The sequence below is a fragment of the Argiope bruennichi genome, chromosome X2, assembly GCF_947563725.1.
Source record: "Argiope bruennichi chromosome X2, qqArgBrue1.1, whole genome shotgun sequence".
In the NCBI taxonomy this organism is placed as follows: domain Eukaryota; kingdom Metazoa; phylum Arthropoda; class Arachnida; order Araneae; family Araneidae; genus Argiope; species Argiope bruennichi.
Genome location: NC_079163.1, coordinates 76,596,123 through 76,618,263, shown reverse-complemented (window position 1 = coordinate 76,618,263; position 22,141 = coordinate 76,596,123).

The window sequence follows — 22,141 nt, the reverse complement described above, 5'->3', positions numbered from 1 at the left end:
CTCATTCTATATTCTATTTCATTTTCCTAAAGAATATCTCTTTCAAACTGAATGGCGCTTTAATCATTCATATGTGCTACATCAGAATATTTCCAACATTACATAAAATTTAATTCATCTGTTTATATTTAAACTTTAGATCATTATATACTCATATTTTATAATAAACAGATTTCAGCACAATTAAGGAAAAGCAGCAATTAATCTTTGTACTTACGCGGAACTGAAACGTCGTTTTACTTTCATATACAAGATCTTCAGGTACTTCAAAGTACAAATCAGAAAAAGTTCTTTTTCATCATTGGATATATATTACGAATTTCACTTTATTTTGAATAAATGGCAGCTGCAACTCGTTTCGTCCTAGGTTTAATGGTGATCTTCATTCGCTGCCACAGTAAACTGTGCTTCTGGTATATATTGGTGCATAAACTTGGAAATTCAGCGATTATCTTTTATATTTGCCCACATCTCAAATTAGCAAAATCCGCCTTTTAACAATGAAAGCGGAGTTTTGACGTCTGTGAACTCATAGAGCACATTTTAAATCCATTAAGGCAAAACCTTTTTCATTAATATCGAATTTTGAAGAGGATATCTGGTCAAGTAATATCCATGCCTTGCGACTACGGTAACGAGACGGTTCCTGCAAAAGCCCTCGAATAATTTCAAAACGGGACATTAATCTAATCAGCCAAAGATTCATTTTGCAGTTTTAAATTGGGAATAGAGAGAGTAACAATTAACTTCCTTAGAGAGAGTAACAATTAACTTCCTTAGAGAGAGTAACGATTTTGGATAGCTAAAAAAATAGTCATATGATTAAATAATTTTTACGAAATATCATAGTTATGCAATAAAACCCTTGTTACAAGCCGTATATGACCACTTTTGTTCCTTCCAACTCGTTTTTCTTAAATATATTATTACTATAAATATTAGATATTGATGAAATATAATTAGGAAAATATATAAATTAGAAAAAAAAAATGTGCCCTAATTTTAACATAAATCTACTATTATGCCTTTTTATTGCATCACTTTTAAATGATGTTCTGTTATCGGAGAAATAAGAGACTTTAAATACATTTATAAAGCCATGATATTCCATTGGCAGCGTCTCGTCGTCGAGATCGGAAGGTTGTGTGTTAAAATATACTTCTATCAAATATACGGCTCACAAGTCAATCCAGTTCATATTGAAGCTCTCGGGAGCAAAAGCCACTCAGTTGAGGCGGTGCAGAATCTAGGTGAGTGTATAGCAGTTCAAGTGCCGCTCTCATCATTAATCACAACTCAGATTTTCAGGTTGATTCCTAAATAGCCTTCAAATTTCTCCTAAAAAGGACATTAAACTACTCTAATTAGCATGTTTGTAAGCCATACGAACTTTCATAGAAACTTAAAAGAATAATTTTTAAATTTCTGAAAAGCAGGAAGAGAATAAAACCGTCCAATCCAAATCATGCATACAGATTTCTGAAAGCCAATCAAGTGAGAGCCGGTCATGCAAAATAAATCAAGTATCTTAGAGGTGGTTTAACCTATATAAATTGATATAAAACAAACAAAAAAAAAAGAATAAGCGTATAGAAAAGTGAAAGAAAGAAATAAGACAAAATAAATAGAAAGAATATGTTAAAAATGAGATAAACAAATAAATGTAGATTTAAAATATAAATGAATAAATAAAATAAAGTAATACATAAAATATAAATAAGAAAAATATAAGCATAAATATACTAAGAGAAAAAATTGAAAATGATAAGATTAAACATTATATAAAAGAGAAAAGAGCAATAAAAATCAAAATAAAGTCAATGCTGAGAAGTTAATAACTGCACAGCTTGGACAAGAAATAAGGAAATCAAGCATAATCATAAAAGAGTATTTTTCTCCAGATTTCAAAATCCATGAGTTGGGAATGATATTTTCCATCCAACCACTCGGTCACTCTTTTTTTTTTTTTTTTTTTCTCTCCTCATTCCACAGTTCGCAAACATTCAAGGTGTGTTCTATTGTACCACCTTCTGTACTATACTTGCATTTTCCGTCTTTGTTGAACTTCCTCTCCTCGTAGGCCCCAAAGACCCCAAGGCTTGAGAAAATTTAATACAGGAAAAAGTCCCCTTTGATTCTTTTTGGACTCATCTTTTCAAAAAGATTTCTACCCCATGTTAGTCATTGTCCATCTGGCTTGTCAGTTCTTCTAGACAATCTTTTTACCTTCATTCCCGAGTTGAATACAAAAGCTATTATAACTGAGATCCTCTATATACTTTGCTGAGACAGATTTCTCGACTTCCAGTTTTCCCTCATTTCCCTGGTGGGTCTTAGTTCAATATTTTTATTTTATTTTATTTTTTTTACGATACGTAATTTTTTTTTTTTTTTTTTGATTATTCGTCTTAAATGTCTTCTTTAAGAAAGAGTTAAAGGATATTACAGTGGAACTAAAAGCAGAGATAAATTTCACTGTTTACAGAACTTTTTCACTGATGCAACTTACAGCTTGCCGAATGGTAAACATTCTGCCTTAAAGACAATATTAGAGTCTTCTAGTTTGAAAATCTTATTTGCCCGTTTTATACCGTCAAAAAAGTGAATAAATACCAAATTAATGTTATTATCTGTTTTAGAAACGATTTTGAATAATATGTTACTTCTCAGAACTTTTTAGAAAAAAGTGACATTTCGTGATGAAGGTTCCAAAGGAGGTACCCACTTTTCCTAGTCAAAGCCATAACCTTGCCAAACACCAGAAATTTATCATGCGTTTTCTGGTTGTTTTCTCCACAAAGCAGGCTTTTGTGCCCAACGATACCAAACCACTTAGGCTTTGTAAAGCTTCGTATGAAATTTTTTTAGAGCTTTTTATGATAACAATTAATGACACCCTTTAAATTAGCAATTAGTTAAAAATTGATCTCAGCCAAATACTTATGACATGTTTACCCTCGATAAAGAATTATTTTTATTATTTATTTTCTGAAACAGGCAAATTTGTTTTACTGCCTCATGATGAAGAGCTCGAGTTGCTTAACCAATCCCTTCAATTTTAAGTTAAGCCTATATATATTTTGTTGAATACCATGAAAATGCGTTACAAAATATAGTAGTGGAATACATAATTTCGTTCAGCTTTTTTGTTCATGTTATTCACAGCTATTTAGTTACATTTGCATTATTGATTGATTTAACGCAATTACAGGAAAAATTGAAGAGAAAATCCCAGAATTATAATTCAAGGTAACATCTTTAAATCAGTTATTATATGTCTAGCCGACATATTTTTTCTGACCTGTAGGTGAGAGTGGGGCAAGACGAGGTAGCCAAGAAAGTTGCGATAGTTGAGTAGCTGGTTCACACGGTGCTACAATCGGGCTGACAGTAAGTCTTTGAGCAAGAACAACCATTTTAATTCAACCATTTTGCTTCTGTAGAGGTTTCTCAAAGAATAGTTTATTTGTAATATGGAGCTGCATGAAGGTAATTTATACTTATTTGATTATAATTTCATATATGCTAATAAAAAGTGTAATCCTTAGCGATTAATTTGCGTACATTAAAAATACTCTTGAACAATATTCTTGTTAAAAACATAACCACCATTAACAAAAGCGCCCATTAATGTGTCGGTGGAACGAAATGAAAGTTTTGTGTGGGGGAAGGATACATATTGGGGTGGCGGCCTATCTCATTTCACTCTTGCAATGCCGTTATTTTTTTCTTTGTAGATAAATGGAGATATTCCGTAGTATAAAAGGAAGATTTATATGTAATTATTGAAAATGCTAATAATCTCCAGTTAGTTTGAAGAAACTTATTTACGATGATTTTGAGAGTTTTTATGATGATTATTTTTAATCACAATTTTCAAAAGTTTGATTATGTGTTTTAAGTTTAAGCAAAGAGCTCATTGCAGTGTGCAGAATAAGAAGACGAAGATGTACTTATTTATCTTTTTTAGAAGATTAGTCTCATCATGCTCTATCAAATGGGGAAAGTTTAATTTTTCGGTCAAATAATGTTCTTTTTATGAATTAAAAATAGAAGATACCTTTATTTATGAATCATTTCAAACATCATTAATGAAAATAAGATGTAATTTCCTTCAAAAATTTCGAAGCATTAATGCTCATTTTATTTACCCCCAAACTCAAAGACCTACGTCTTGCCCCTCTCTTCTTTAGATGTTGATTTAGGAACAAAACAAAATTTGAAACCTTTTCTAAAAGATATTCTTTATTCATTATTATTAACATTGTGTTTAAGTGAATTAAATAAGTCATCTGTTTATTTCCCAGTCTAAAAACCGTCTGATGATGATTATCGACAGAAAACCGTCGGACGATGAAACCGGACGAGGAAAAACCATCGATTTTCAAAATAAAACTTTTAGGGCGATTATATCGTGCATAATTAAATTTACATAAGCAAAACATTTATATTTTCCCTTATAATCTAAAACACAACAGAAAGAAACTCCTATGCTCGAATTTAAGGTATCTGTATTTCGCTCCTATTAACCCTTTCGAGACCGATTTCATAAAATTCTCATTGGTTTTAATGTTCTTAAATGTCCCATTGGTCTTGAAAAGGTTAAAAAAAGAAAAAAAAATCTTTTCTTTTAACAAATGAAATACGCGTAGTTAAAGCATGATACAGAACCCGACATTGGTTTTAATGTTCTTAAATGTCCCATTGGTCTTGAAAAGGTTAAAAAAAGAAAAAAAAATCTTTTTTTTTAACAAATGAAATACACGTAGTTAAAGCATGATACAGAACCCGACAATTTAATCTCTTTTTATCATTTACCATGCATTAGAAAACACATTCAGCACCATTAATCAAAACTAAATAATAATAAAAATTCGTAAAAAGGACCACATTCATAGATCAGAAGTAACTCAGCCCTTTGAAATTCAAGTTTGTTTTTATTACCTACAACTCACATTGAATGTGAATTTCGAAAGCTTGAATCACATTTAGCATATTTAAATGTGAGTGGATCCTCACAAGATGAAAAAGTCTACCTGAAAATACATATATCTTGTCTCCATCCCGAAATAAAAAACATGAGCATTCATCACTCTCATTCTTTTCCGGGAAGCGAAGTACGAGCAAAAAGCAGATGTCAAATGGTTTGAAGAAAGCTAAGTGCACATTGAAATTCCAGACCTTCCATTGCTATGAATAAATTTCGCGCAGAGTAAATGGAAAAATCTGCGTGGAAAAAGTCACCGTTTCCATTAGTTAGTATTCGAAAATAGTGAGAAAGGTCTCATCTACTTATCACATTGATGAAAATCGTAAGGTAAAAGAAGTAATTACTTCGATTATTTCAGAAAATTAAAATTTTAAAGGTTTCATGCTCATCTTTTTTTTTTTTTTTTTTTTTTTTTACTTATATAAGCGCATCTGAAGTATTTCGATCACACTCGTTTAAATTGAAATTCTCAAAAGGTTTTGTTATGAAAAAAATCTGTCATTAAATGAAAGGAACTCTTAAATGATCTCTTGGGAATAACGATTCCATAACCATATAAAGAGATGTTTGATGCTTTATATGTTATTCAAAAAAAAATTTTTTTTTATCTTAATTTTTGTAATTCAGTGTAATTAGATTTATATCCCGTTTGGCAGCTACCTTGAATTCTATTTTGGGACAGTCTTCCTAATTTTAAAACTCATCATCATAATTTAAAAGTTTAAGATGAAAAAGATTATACTTCAATTAGCTTCAATGTCCGATTTAAATAAATAACATGAGATGTAAAATATTTTAAGGAGCAGCCAAAATAAATTAATACTCTGATGATATAAATTATATTACTTTTATCGCTATCAGGAGCAGCCACAAATGAAGATCGAATGCCAGCACTGATTTCACAGGTATAAATATGAGAAACAGCTCGCAGGGCGGCTTCCTGGCACAAGGGAAGCGCGGCTTCCCCGTGATTTAGGCGTCCTGGGTTCAAGTCCCGGTTCGGGCATGGTTGTTCTTCATCTGTTCTATCTGTGAGATGTGTGACTGCGCCCCCTTGTAAAAAGAGGTTATGCAGGCGAATGTGATGCGTGAGTAGCTAAGTCGTACTCTTGGCCCCAGTTGGAGCTACTAAAAAACAAGTGACGCTCCCCCTCAGGCTTAAATCGCTGTCTTCATGACAGCGGGCTTGTCCATAGCAAGTGACATAAGAAACAACAACAACACAGCTGTTATGTATTTTAACCCTTTAATCATTGTGTCCGTAAATCATGCGAACATTGCGTTATCGTGGCTTCTTAAATTTACAGTTTAAATGCTGAAATGACATCGTTTTAGAAACGATATGATACAAAAATTGCACATATTCTACAAATACCTCAAATATATTATGTATTTTCAATTGAATCAGTAGGAGAGCAAATTTCCGAAATAGATGTTCTCTCATTAAATAATAAAGAAGCAACATATTTAAGGGGTTAATTTACTGAATTTTATCAACTTCAGTAACCGTTACAATATGCCCTTTCATCCTCGAAATAAACGACCAATCATCATGAGCAATCCGGTCATACCATAAGCTGAAGTAAGAACACTCATGGTTTCGCCAGTGTAATTCGTTTATTGGGAACTGAATCCTATTTCTGTATAAAAGATTGTTGTGTTCTGATAATTAAACCTCAGTTTCTTGATTGAAATGATTGGGGACCGCGGTGGCCAGGTCTTGGCCTCGAAACCGGAGGGTTTCGGGCTCGAGACGTGATTCCACCGAAGAACCATCCTGTAAGTGGGTCTGGTGCTCGTTAAATCCGTCGGGGCCAAACGTCCTTCCGCTGATATGGTGTGGGAGAGGGGGTGCCAGCTCAGGTGTCATCCTCTTCATCTCACAGCGGTTCAAAATTAAGAGATCCATCCCAAAATAGCTCTAGTGTTGTTTTAAAACTGGACTTTAATATAACTAAACTAAACTAAAAAAGATTGAAATGATCGCGGGGTGGATTCTATCAAATATCTGTGATATAGTCCCAATGCAATCCATAAAAAAGCACATGAGCATTACTTATTGCTCGCAAACTGGAGATTTTAAAATCAAACAAAATGTGTTATTTAGTTTAGCAATGTGTCTTCTTTGTATTTTTCACATTGAGAAATCTCGAAGTATGAGTTCTTATAGATAGATTTAAATATAGAATATGAGTCACTTTTATAACTTTTTCCTTTGCCTTTTATATTTTATTAGTTGATCCAGACAGTAAATATTGGATTTTTTTAAACTTTTCTTCAAAAGACATGCTCCAAAAATTAAACAATAGTCCTAAACATTTGTAGAAATATGAATTTTAAATGACATATTCTTATTTTCCTTCTCATTTATGGAAAAAAGACTAAGGATAAACAAAGAAAAATATTAAATATCATCAAAAGTTCTTTATTTTCACTTCATAAATAAACCTTAGATATATCCGTTTAGAACTCACTTTATTTTCTCTGTATAAAGCCAGATTTATAAAGACTGAATAATTCAACATTTCATTATATATTTTTTTCTTTATATGTTAATTAGATTTAAAATTGATCGAACACCTTGAAAGCCATAAACAGTTTATATGAAAAAAAATATTTCAATTGTATTATTTCAAGAATAGATTTAAAAAAATGATAAATTGAGTGCTGCTTTGAAAAATTTCTTTATCACTGTAATATGATTTTCAGGAGAAAGTCTTTACTAAATTAATAATGTCCTTCTTGATTAATATCATCAACGAAACTTCTGATGGGGCATGTACATTCAATTACTTTTTAAGAGAAACAATCTTAAAAAAGAATATGGATTTATACAGTTTTAAATTTTTTTAGAAGATATCACTATTTTAAAATCTAAAGATAATTGAATTTGTTTCCTTCCATGAATTTATTACTTTAATTTATTCTCCATATTTTCACTTAATTATACTTTTACAACTATATCCATTTATACTTCATGGAGTCAAATGTTCAAAAACTTATATTCATTATTTTATAAATCAAGGATTTCTAAGAACTTTCTGCAATATTAATTCCTTCCCATCCTTTTTGATAAGTTATGCATGAAATTAAGTTAATTCAAATGCAAGTAAATCGAATCTGTTTTGTGAAATCGATCGTTCGCTTCTTCTATACGTAATAAGTAAATTTTAGTATAAAGTAATATTCAAAAATCTATTTTATTTTTTTATTTTAATATTTTTTTTCTTCCTATTTAATACGTATGGTAAATTGTGATGACCTCTCGAAAAGAGTGAAAATAACAATATTCGGCATGGCTCAGAATTTCGCTGTATATTTTAGAAACTATTAAACAGGAAGAATAATTGGTGCAGAAGTTGAGGAATAATTGATGCAGTTGCCATCTTTTCAACTGGTATTGAAATTGGTATGTGTTTCTATTCATTAATTTTTAATGTTGAGATTTAATAATTAATTAAAATTCTGAAATACTACTAAAGTTTGAAAAAAAAATCACAATTTTTATTTCAATTCAAAAGGAGTTTAATAGAAAGAATTATTCTAATTGATTCATTATATCTAAAAGTATGTAAAAAACCCATCAGGCTTGAATTAAAGCTGCTCATAATTCAAAATCTATTTCACTGAAACGGAAACGTTGTAAATATATTTGAATTGTTTTAATTTAGAGAATGTTGGAATTAGAATTGTTGTCATTAAAAAAAAAAATACGAATTTTAAGATACAGATGCCCTTTCATTACCAAAAGTTATATATACTTTTAGAGGCCATTTTTCTAAGATTACAGAAAGCTTCGGTTTTAATGTGGAATAATTATTTCCTGAGTAATGAGTCAAGTTCGTATTTTTTTGACAAACTTTACACATTAAATCTGCAAATGCGCCAGTCTTTCCCTACACTGATGTGAATAAGTGCTTGCAAACTGGGTGATTAATTCAATGGCCATCGTCATCAGATAAACACAATGCAAAATCACAAGATCAGTTCCGTGCGTATCTGCACAACAATATGAAAAATTCAAACTCACTCCTTCGCAATAAGCATGCTATTATGAATGTAATTATCTTAATAACATTACATGAAATATAGTAAATGCACTGTCCTTTTTATAGAGAAAATATTGTCAAAAAATTCGAACTCGAGATTTTGAAGTATCTCAAGTTTAAGACCTCTTAGAGTTTTAAAAACACATTTTTGACATTGCGTCTATCTGTCTGTGAAAACAATAATTTAAAACACTTTGAGCTAGAGGATGAAATTTGATACTATATTTTTGGATACCATAAAACTTTGAACGAAATTTACGATCAAATTTGTGGATTTCTATAAAACTTTGAACGAAATGCATGCCCAGTCAGTCTGTATTTCTGATTGTTCGTGCACAAGTGAACTCGATGACTTCGAAATGCAAACTGTTAGGTAGATAAAATTTGATGCACTGTTCTGGGATCAAAATGTACATTTTCATCAAATATTGTCAAAGGTTTTACCGTCTGTCGGTCTGTACATTCGCATGCATGTAAATGCAATAACTTATAAACTTAATGACTTAAATCAATAAAATTCGGTATGTGATCTTTTGATTGCATCTGCAGTTCTGTGTCAAATTTTAGTTTCAGTCGGTAGGAAAAAAGGCGTCCAAAATAGATATTCGCACGATGGATTCAGTAAAAAACTCTAGATTAACTCGGAAGACCTATAATCCGTAACGATTGTTCACTAATACCCTATAAAGCATTCGCAGCCTTATCTCCAAGGTCCACAGTTTCGTACGGGGGGGGGGGGGGAGACTTTTATTGGAGAGAATGCAAGAAATTTTTGGGGACGATACTACTGCTTGTTTTTAATTGTAACTATGCAGAAAACAGTAAGAAAATTAACCTTCTCTTGTCATGAATCTCTCAACAAATTAGAAACCAATTTTTTAATACAAAATTCTCATATAATTAAATACAAAAGTTTTTAAATCCAAAATTCACATACAATTAAATACAATGACATTTTTTTTAATCGCACGTGAGTACGTGTGCATAAAATTTAATTCTTTTTTCTTGAATGGCCAACAATAGACACTTCTTATATAACTAAAAGAAACAAGTATGAAACGTTTTGTGTGTAAGCACATGGATAGAGTTTATTAGAAACAATACACAAGTTTCATCTTCCTCACCAAGAACTCCGATATTAGCAAAAAATTCCGGATCTATCCTTAACATAATATTAAGTAATAAAAAGATTATGATAAAATAAAGGTAAAACTTGTAGGCAAACTAAATGCAAAAATGAGTGGATGATATGACAGAAGTCATAGAAATACAAAAAATTTCTCGTCCAAAAATCATTGCATTAACAGTGGGTAGTCAGACAGTTTGTATTGAACTTAGTGACCTCGGATGAAGAAGATGAAGGCATTTGTTAGTAAAACACGAAAATCTTCAAAAAAAGTTGTTTGAAAGCTTTCATTTGTACTTATTTTCTGTTTTCTCACTAAGCATGATATATGCAGTTTCATCTGGACAGAACTTGTTCTTAGCATACATTTTCTTGGCCTATCAATCGTTAATGTCTCGTTTATTGCTACTTCAGCTTTTTCTGTTGTGGAATCTGTTTCTGTAAATAGAATTGTATTGTTACTAATTAGTCCTTCTGTCTAATCTTATTAATTTTTTTACTTTGAGAATAAAAGCCTGATCCAAAATTTCATTAAAGATTTCTATGTATGTTGAGTAACTGCAGCTTATAAATGAAATGTCGCTCACATAAACATAGTATAAAAGCTCGGTGAATAAAATATAAGTTCATGTAGCATTCGAGTCATTTTACCAAAATTTAAAACTTTGAAGCCGCGACTCAGCAATTCAATGGAATGTTATCCACAAAATCACAATGAAATCAATCTTCATATAATGCTTAAAAAATTCCCAAAGGCTGAATCGCAGAATAATAATTGCTTTTATGCATAAAAGAAACATATTTGAGCAAAGACAAACTGACAAGGGGTAGTAATTAACTTTCATACAAAATCAATACGAGGACGTTAGGGCCAGGGTTCACTGTTGATATTCATTAAAATTGGAAATTCGAATATAATTTAAAATGTGATCAAAAAAGGCTAATCTTGATATAATTTCTTTCAAAATTAATTCAAAATCGTTAAATTTATATTTTTGAAAAAAGTTTATTAGATTTTTATAATTTGTATTATTTGTTATATGTATTATATTATTCTAAACTTAACATATCGACATACATTTTATAAAAATGATGTTTTTTAAATCAATGATATTGAATGAGAAATGACTCATATGAGTGTGAATTTGTTGAGTGAATGACGTGATAATACCCCACAATTTTTAATAAATGATGGCAATGCAATGATGTTCGTTGCAGTGTAAGTGTTTACTGTTTACAATTTTCCTGGTTTGAAACCAAAGTAAAACATAAAAAACTTTCTTTGATATATTTATATGCAGTGCTCATGATTTATTTTAGAAGTAATGATTTCTAAAAGTTTTATCTGAAGAAACTCAGTTTCATTTCTTTCGGATTAATTATATTTTTTCATAGTTTTTGCCAATTAACTTTTTAGTTTTCCTCGCCTCTATATGATATAAGAAATTTAGACAGAATACATTTGTGATAAGAATAACATTTTTTTTAAATCGAGAAACTTGTAAATTTTGTAAATTCCTTCATTTAAGTAACTAATTTAATGTGAATTACTTCCGTACAGCTGCTATTGAGAATTCTTGAACTATTTGATATTGATTTCCATGCATAGTTCGTGGCAGCACTTCTACTGAAAATCTATCACATATTCTTGAATGGTGCTCATAATTTCTGTAGAGGCTTAAATATCCGTGTGTTCGTTGAATATGGGCATTTATAAAATAGATACCAAATCTAATGAGGGCTCAAAATTAAACTGTTTGTCCGAAATAAACTTCTCATAAATTGCAAATATAACATTAATCAAACAAATTGAATTGATATGAATGTTGAATAAATCAAAATTATCGTTTCCCATAGAAATGATAAACTAAAAGTGATTTTAATTTAAACATACAGCTTTAGGTTAAAAGAGGATAGATGGCCTGAAGTGTATTCTACATAACAAGCTTCACGATTCCCTATTTCACGCAGTAGACCTTTGCCCAGTAAAAATCTCGTTCATTCATCAGGAGTATCCACTAGCTCTTTCATTATTCCGCGAACTAACCAAGAGCCCAAATGTTTAAAAACCTAATCTTCCATCTATTTCCTTATATTTTTTTTCGAAAGTAATTGATAAAAACCATAAATAAATTTCACTTGAAGGAAGCTGAGTAACTAAGTTTAAATTCGAAAACAAATTGCTAGAGCATACTCTTAAGTGTCATATAAAGCATTCTTCTGCGAAATTCGTGGTCTCCAGGTTCATCAATAGCTGATCTGGAGACTCAACGAACGATCGTACAATCTCTTGATGTGTATATAATCTTTTATTATGAACAAATCTTTCATTATACGACAGGACAAACGAGGACAGTGGGACAAATAATTTATGTTTTCGAGAGAAGTGAAAAGAAAAAAAAAAGAGTATTTTCTGGGAGTGTTTAATATGTAATAATCTCTAATTTGTAATCCATTAGAATAAATTATACCCACGAATAAATTTGGAATGAATTATGACGTTTTTTATTCTAACAGTTAAGGGGAAAATTACTCTATCATAAATTACATTTTCTTAATAAACTTTTATGCATTATTCAATAATCTGATATTTTCTGAGGATTGACATTTTCCCAACATATAACAAAGAGAAAAAAAATCCATTTAATATCTAATTGTTTTGTAGTTTCTAAATCGTTTTATCTAAATATATTCACAATACTCTTTTTGCATAGCATTTAATCGTTTTGCAGTAAAATACAATGTTGTGATGTCCTAAAGTGTCATCCTAAAACTGTCCCATTTCCTTAAAACTATTATGGAACTGTTTTTAAAATAAACTTTCATAGAATACCAATATATTTTAATATTGAGCAAAAAAAAATTTGTCAGATTGTGATTAAAAGATGTGAAATGAGTTAATTACCACGTAACTGGGTTTTTTTCCTCAATAATTTAATTAAATAACAGCTTCTGTTTAGAAATGTTTGGTTATTATGATTCAAATGAAAATCTACGGAGACATTTAAATTTCCATATACTTTTTGTATTGATTATAACATTTATAAATGATTTAATTGGAAATTAAAAGTTTTTAACACATTTTAGTTAATTCACTACTAAGTAGAATTTTTTTCAATTACTTTTTAATTTCAAATTTTTGATTTACAGTTTATTATTATAAATAAAATAAAATCATTTATTCCTTAAACTTCCTACCAGGAGCATCAAATATAGGAAATAAAGATTTAATTATTTTAATCAATTAGCTGATAGCTAAGTTTTGAAAATATTACCTTATCATTAAAAATACATAAGTAGGCAAGATTTCAAAACTCAATCTATCAAGAAAAAAATGAAAAATTAATTAAAAAACATGGAAAAAGAAAATTATTGGTGGTAGAACTATAAAAAAAAATATTGTCTTTTCCTATTTAAGAAAATTCTGACTGGCCTAAAAAATTCCATATATTGATGCATTATAATAATAATAATTTTTTTCCGTAACTTTCAGTCCATATCGATGTATCACGGGGAGTCTAAATCCTAATCAAATGACCAAATGTTGCTGAAATTAGCGAATCCAGGAAAACTAAAGATGAATATCTGTCAACTACTCAAATTTAAATCCACCAAAAGTGAAAACGAGTAATCTTAATACAAATAAAAATCATTGTGGCTTTGTATGCATATATTATGTATATTTCACATCTCCTAAATTACTTTGTTGAATTCAAGTAAATTTTGCACACTTATTATTTAAGATAAGAGAAAGAATACTGTCAACTTTTCAACTTTCAAAAAATAATATAATACTTTATTAATTAAAAGTTAAGCATTGCAAAATGTAACTTAGGGGGGGGGGGGTATTTCAGATGAAATATTTCTCAAATATTTAAAATTCAAGATTTTACTATTTCAATGACATAAATTTCTGCAGATTATTTTTTACAATTATTATTATTATTTTTTAATTTAACACATTAAGGTTAATGTTAACTTTGAATTGCTTTACCGCTGTTTTTTAAATTTCTGTTTTACTTTAATACATATCTGTTTGCCATGTTCTCCTTTGTTTTTATTTGTAATTTATTTATATTAGCTTCCCGTTTTAAAGAAACACGACGGCTATTTTGGGGCGGACTTTGTAATTTTGAGCCGCGGTCAAATGGAGAGCTGGCTCCCCCCTCTCCAAGCTTCCACACCACACTAGCCGGAGGACATTGGCCCCGACGGATTTAACGTGCACTAGACCCGCTTACTCTTCGGTGGAATTGGATCTCGAATTGGAAACCCCCCAGTTCCGGAGCTGAGACCTTACCACCAGGCCACCGTGGCCCCTTTGTACTAAAGTAGTTTCATACGTTAAAACTATTATACCTGAAAGGATCTTACTTCCGGCCAATACTAAATATTTTAACTAGTAGTATGTATAATAAGATTCATGAAAAGGATTTAATACTATAAAAAGAAATGTTTTAATCCAATTACTAAACATCAAGAATATGCAAAGAATAAAGATATCGTAAAAAATGTTTAGTTTGGTTATCTTATCTCTCGTAGATGAATATAATACAATAGGATAGATTATATATTTTAACCCTTACTAAAGTCAAAAGAATGCACTTCACACACAGTTCATCAATTTTTAAGCGTATACGCTAAGCTATTTTTACTGCCTTTTATTAAAACAACACTTAATAGAACTTTGACCATAAAATGTGGATTTAAAAATAAAATTAATTATTAATTAATTTCTTGTAAGATAAAACTGTGCCAGCATCTAACATTGGATATAATTTTGGTTTTTTCTCCAAATTTTTTTATGAAACAAAATTCTAATTTCTTATCGCTAATTATAACGAAGTATCTTGATTTGTTAATTGATTATTAATTATTAAATTAAATTATTAAATTTATTTTGTATAATAAGTTAAATTTATTTCTTTCCATAAATTATTAATTTTCCTAAATTCATTTTTTAGTTTAATAAACCATTATTAGAAAAAATGGCTCCATAAAGAATTAACCCTTATCTCTCAGAAAAGTAACGAGATGTATTGTCATATGTATGTGAGTGCAAGGATTCCTTTTAGTGCTTAGAAATTTCAGAAATAGTTGTAGTTTGCTATAATTCCTAAAAATTAATGTTAAAATTCTTTGCTATTATACGGGTTTTATAATAATTTTTATCCAACAAGAATCTGAAAACGATACATCCTGCACACTGGTAGTCAGACTGGATATAGGAGTGATACTGATTAATAAATGTCATACTTTGCCAAAAATGTTGAAAAAAAATAAGAATAGTGTTACAAGTAATAGCGCTACATCTAAATTTTGAAAAAATTAACATGTGGTATCAAAAGAAGTAACACTAGATCTGTTTGTCCCCATATGTTAACTCTGGTCGCTTTGCGTCAGTAAAAATAAGAAGAAAAGAAAATTCTCGTTTCCAGATCGTTATTGCAATAGCGGTTGCATGATCTACTTTATCAGAAGCAAATATAATATCTATTCACGCTTCCTTGTATTCCGTTGTTTTTAAATTGGTAACTCCTTGTATTGAAGAATAAAATAGCAAATTTCCTCATCTTTATGGAATGATTTTCTTAATGTATCAATGTGTTATTTCTCTTAAATTATAATTAATATTAAAATCAACAATTAATAATTTAATTATTAATTAATATTAAATTAATAATTAATAATTTAAGTATTAATTAATATTAAATTAATAATTAATAATTTATCAATTCAAATTAATAATTTAATTATTAATTAATATTAAAATCAAATCACCCAATAATAATAATAATGACGGAAAGGAATTTTACTAACCAAGTAAAAAAATGTTCCATTAAAATTTTTTTTAAACAATCGAGAATACTCTGTAATGTTAAGACGAAATCGTAAAGATAAATTTATTTGACGCTTGAAAGTTAAATAATCTTGTTTTAGTGGATAATTGCATCCCTTTTACGTTATTCCCAACTTATTTTGACGAATTTTCTCCTCGTTTATCAATCCTATAAATGAAATCAAATGTATATAGATACATATTTTGATGAATCGATTAAAATTAAGCAGCTTATTAAAATATATGGAACATCTGAATAAAATGTAAGCATCATATTTAATATCATGCATTTTTGTGTGCCCTCATTCCAGTAAATTTAGGCTTGAAAACGCATTTCGTTTATTCCTAAATTTCCAATACAATAATCCGTACGTAAATTTAGCAAAGCTAATTGATTTATCAGATAAATATTGCTGAAATAAAGCTGAAGGAAATTTTATTGAAGAATGCGTGGCTTATTTGAAAATATGCAATAATATGTGCCTCTTTCCACTTGTAGACAATTTGGACTAGAAAAACGCGCATCCGATACTTCCAAAATTTTCAGAAAATAATATGATATCTTTGCAGTTTTAATAAAGTTACGGAATTAATCTGATATATTTATCAGATAAACATTGCTGGAATACAGCTCATGGAAAAATTCTTAAGAATAAATGTAATTAACTCGAGATTTAATCATATAAGGAAATGCTAAGGTAACACATTTACCTCATGACGTGATTACACAATCGAGAAAGCCACGATGATCAGGCGGGAAGGTCTCGTTTATGGAGCCGAAAGTTTCTAGATTCGAGACCCGATTCCACAGAAAAAAACCTTCATGTGAGCCAGTCTGGTGAACATTCAATCCGAGAGGGGCCAAATGTTCTCTCGTTGGTATAGTGCAGTAGTTTGGAGAGAGGGTGCCAGCTCAGGTGACGTCCTCATCACCTGACTGCTGTTCAACGTTACGAGACCCGTCCCAAAACAGCCCTAGTGTTGCGCTAACACGAGACATTAGTATAACTAACTGCGCAATCGACATAAATTTTAACTAATGCAAGCCCCATGAATGCGACTTTATGAAAAGACATAACCGCACCTTTTGTCAAACAGCAGTAGGCTTATTTTGGGAAAGATTTAGTAATTTTATGCCCCGATCAAATAGCAAAGGTGGCACTAGGGCTGATACATCCCTCCAGACTTTCGCACCTCACTAGCGGGGGAAGGATGTTGGCTCACGATGTCGAATTTGACTTGTGCCAGGACTGTATACGAGACGGATCTTTAGTGGAATCGGGTTTTGACACTGGAGAACTCTGGCTCCGAAACCAATACTTTAACATTCAACCACTACAGCCCTTAAGGAAAGATAATTTGACTCGAGCACATAGAATTTTGTCACAAACCCCACAATCAAATTTGCCATGGGTCAAAATAAATGAATTGTAATATGAGTTGCATAATTTCTGAGATACGTATACAATGTTTTATGAAAAGCCATCGGATGAAGATACCAGTGAGAGTGTGAAAATAATTTAAGCTGAGATCACGGAAATATAATATAGAGACTACTTATCATGAAATTAAAATATTTAAAGTGATATAAATACATTTAAGAAAAGATAAGTATAATAAATATATATATATATATATTAAGAGAGTGGGAAAACACTTCTGAATTATTTTTTCACGAAGAAGAAATCGGTGGTCCTCTAGTACAAATTTTTCTTATTACTATCCGAATGATAATCATTGTTGCTGTATTTTCCTTTTTTGTATTGAGATTATTTTACTAAGTGTAGTTAAAATGCATCATGGTGTGCGCTAAACATATAAAACTTTGGATGAAACTACAACTTTTTTTCAAACTTTAATTTGAATCTTATTCAATAATTTTCTTATCCATCGAGACTTCTGATAAATGTTTTTGTAATAGTTTCTTTATTTTCTTACTTTAAAAGGTATGAAAAATAGTTAGAATATTTTAAGAATTTTTTTTATAAATAATAGATTATTTTGCTGAAGAATGAAGGCCTTAGAATATTTCCTCGTGACTTGCTTCAAGAAAACTGGGTAAATAATATCATATGAGCTATAAGTATTTGCTTCTGTTTTATTTTTATGTTAGTTAATGTGTACTATTATCCGAGCCATTTAGTTTGGTTGTGTGCCATTTTGTAAACCGATTATTTTTAGAATGTACGATACTTTCTATCTATAACCCCGATTGGTTGCGAACTGAATATCATTAGTATATTTGAAAAGCAAAGTGTTCCCTTTGAATCCACGACAAATGTGTCAGATACAGAAACCAAAATAAGCACCGTTATTGAAAAACTTGTTTTAAAAACATAGTGTATTCGTCTCTAACCTGTTATAGGTTTTTAAGAGTTCGTTACTCAATATAGGTCTTCTGAAACAGTTTTTGACAAAAACTGTGAAGTCAGCACTTTTTAATTTTATCTGTGAAACCGAATCTCTACATATTGAGCAGTGACCAAATCATGGCCGAGCCATATTTCCGTTATTTAAATCTCTACATCTCTTTATAGTAAGAACATTCGAAACTCCATGATATTTAACGTACATCATGTTCATATACAAGGAATCCTTTTTTTTTTCTTTCTTTTTTTAGTTCAAGAGCCAAAATTAACGAAGATAACCACAGTTCAATTCCAAATAAGATAGGCTATAATAATAGTACAAGTATCAGAGAAAGTACCAGAATCCAATCCTGAATAAGATTCAGATTCAAGATCAGTTGTTACAATACTGAACTTAAATTGACAACTAGGATTTAGCTACTTTGATGTCCAATGAAATACTTCTGATTATGAACCCAATATATCTTAAATTAACTGATAGATATTTTTTCTTGACATCAGTTATTCACATTCTGTATAACGAAATTCGAAAATCAAAACGAAAGGTGCTTAATTTTAGGGAATTCTCTGAATAATCCCCAAAGGCTATAAACATGTACTAGCCGTGATGTGGTTTTTCGTATCTTTCTGGATGTTGTCATCTTGAAGTACCATTAACTATAGTAAACATGATATCCCCTCATTGATTTTAAGAATAGGATGCTAAAGTTCGGATGTTGACCTTGTACTCCTATAAATAATCAAAATTACGAAGCATGTTTATAAGCTCACGTTTAAATTATTGAAAATGAAAGATCTTTTTTATATAAAAACAAATCTATGTCATGTTTCATTTCACGTATACACTTTTGTGAAAAATATATTGTATAATTTTTTTTTCCTTACTAGTTAACCGAATAACAGCCAAATTTAGATACTCAATAGTCAATAAAGACCACTAATACTACCGTTTTAAATATATAAGAGGGTGTTAACTAAATTATACAAAATATACCAACAAAGGTTTTGACATCCCCTCAATTATCAAAGAGCTCTGAAGATTTCTGAGTAAGAATATCTAAAATCTCAAACAAAATTCTTGGTTTGCACAATTACATTATTTGATTTTATAGTCTAATTAGTTGAAGTCAGATGACTTTGTAATTCTTTGTAAACTATGAACTTTTGGTTGGAGCATATCAAGGAAAAATAAAAATTAATTCAAAGTTAAAAATCAATTCATATAAAAAAAAGTTAAAAGAAATTATTTTAAATATTTTAAATGAAAAGGTTAAAAATAACAAATTTATAACTTTTATGCTTCAAGCATAAATTTATGTACTGGCATTTCATTCACCTTTTTAAATTTTCGAGGTATTTCTGTTAAATTATCAAAACAAAATAAAATCATGGGAATAGCAGAGGTGAATTGAACATATTAAATCATGTCAATCGATCTCAAAAATTCAATTATATTCTTTTTTGCCCAAAGCATTGTACTTCTAACAAAGATCTATTAACATTTAAGAAAAACGAGATATACACTGCATAAAAGTAGCAAAACAAGTTACCAGTAAACTTGCCGAAACGGGTATTCTTTATAATATAAGGTACAAAAATCTTGTAAAGAATTGATTTCGTCAATTCAAAGCATGACATTTAATGAGAGCGGAGCATCATTTCGCTCGCACTTTGTATGCATATTTAAGTAATCTATCAGTAAAAGTCGGACAAGGTGAACTGTTTTGTTATCCAAGTGAATAGGTAACTGGTTTCTTCACCTCCCTTTCCTTTTCCTTAAAAGCGAGTTCGTTACTTTTATTTTGTTAACATCTTGACCCGGATCGACTTCTTGACCCTTAATTGTCTCGACCCGATTCTCATAAGAGGAATCTCGCACATAAATTCAAATTCATTAAATTTAATGCTAATTCCAAATAGCTTAGTCTCTGTCATCAGAGGGTTTCTTTTTGTAGTTGATTATTTGAATGCAATCATTTGTTACAGAGTAAGGAAAAAAATTTAATAATTCACTGTAGAATGTTGTACAGAGTGTGATAGAAATAGAATTTTTATTAAAGGTAGGGTCGATATTTTAAGATCGCAATTTATATTTCATTTCTTTTCACAAGTATTTATGTTGTGTTTCATTGAAACAACGTAAATAAATCTAATTAATTTACCTTGATAGCTTAAGTTAATAATTTTTTTTTCTTCACTTCTGAAATTGCAATACAAATACAAATTCTGTATAAGCAATTTAAGAAAATAGAGAAACATCTTTTTCAAAATTTTCAAATACCTTTTTATTTATTTATTTATTTTTATTAGTTAAATAGTATTCATGGTCTGTAAAATTCATGCAGGTCAGAAGATTCTGTTTTTTTTTTTTTTTTTTTTTTTTTTTGTTCGCTATTACAGGTCGTCAGAAAAAAATTTCTTTAAAATTTTAACACACAGCAAAATAAATAAACAAATAAAATATTAAATTATATTATTATTATATAAATTCTTTTATATAATAATTTACTAATTATTATATAAAATATTAATTAAGAATTTAATAAAAATTTAATTTTTTATCTCTATTTCATAAATAATTATTAAATCTTTCGAAATCAGGAAGTCTGTATGCATATTTTTCTTATAGGTATTCAAGTATTCATAAGAGAAAATGCATATCTTCATCAAATCTCGCATTTTTAAAAAAGAATGAAAACAATTCTTTGTAAAATTATACGAAAAATGGGAATAAAATAATGAGAAGCCTTTTTCAGAGAAATTTTACTATTTTAAGATCATCTCATGTAACTCGTTTCCGTTTACTGCTCGTACTCCATTGAGTTTTTTAAAAAAGATGAAGTAAATAAATTGCTTATTAATTTATATAAGTAGTTATATACTGGCCCTTTCGACTTCTTTATTACTTGTTTTGTCAAATTGTAATACCCACACTATAGTAGCTGTATGTCCTCGAAATTTTGAACGATTCTTTCAACCAGTTCCAAAATATCAACATCATTTACCAGAATTTTCAAACACATTATTATTCGCTCGCAATATGAAATAGCTTGTATTTACGAGAAAAAAAAAATTATTCTTTCACAAAAGTGCATCGACTATAACAAGACAACCTCCTACGGATTTTTAACTGCCGTTGTGATATGGTGATAGTCTCGGGTTTATAAAAAGGAAAACCAAGGGCTCGGTTTAAATAATTTTTAGGCTAGAAAGACTAAACCATTAATTGCAGAAAGCCTGAGGAAATTACATATAGACAAATAATATTTGTCAACAAGTCAAAGATTGTAACATATTTTGCCTCTTAATTAACTGGTGCTCTAATGTAGTTCGAGCATTGAATAATCATATTTTTTTCCCTAAGAAGTTAAAATTAAGTAATTCATAAACAATACAATTCGATACTTATATTAAGTAGAACCCATAAGCATTTCTGAAGTTCCATGGACCCTTAATTAAATCAGTACGACAACATCTTTCAACAACCGTAGAAGTCATCTAATGAGATGGCAAAGAAAATTACACAGTTAAAGGCTTTATCTTATTTTTGAATTGGTTTTTATTTCTTGACAAGAGATAATAAAAAGAGAGCATGTTAGACTCAGTCAAATTCTGCTGAAACCTTTTTCAGAAATCTACGGTCTTTGAAAAATTCTTGCAAGAATCTCAATAGAATAAGACAACATCTTGTGCAGCTTGTTTGTTTTATATGCTAAAAATGAAGGTTGTCAAACTCCTTCACTTGAGTTTTGAAGATTCAAAAATCGA